Raw genomic sequence first — 215 nt, 5'->3', positions numbered from 1 at the left:
GGGAAAACAAGCCCAGAGCAGCTTCCGCAGAGGCACCGGATGGTGGCGGCTGGAAGGCCCCTCTGGAGATCATCTACTCCAGCCCCCTGGTCCCGAAAGAGGAGCCCAGCTCTTACAACGGAGCCCATCCCGTACAACCCAGCCCCGCGGTCCCCCAAAGCCCGCCCCGGCCGAACCGGTTCCCCCCGGAACGCGGCGTCGGGCCTGCGGGGCGG

This window comes from Antrostomus carolinensis, unplaced genomic scaffold, assembly GCF_000700745.2.
Source record: "Antrostomus carolinensis isolate BGI_N321 unplaced genomic scaffold, ASM70074v2 scaffold47757, whole genome shotgun sequence".
NCBI lineage: Eukaryota > Metazoa > Chordata > Aves > Caprimulgiformes > Caprimulgidae > Antrostomus > Antrostomus carolinensis.
This window is presented reverse-complemented; position numbering follows the sequence as displayed.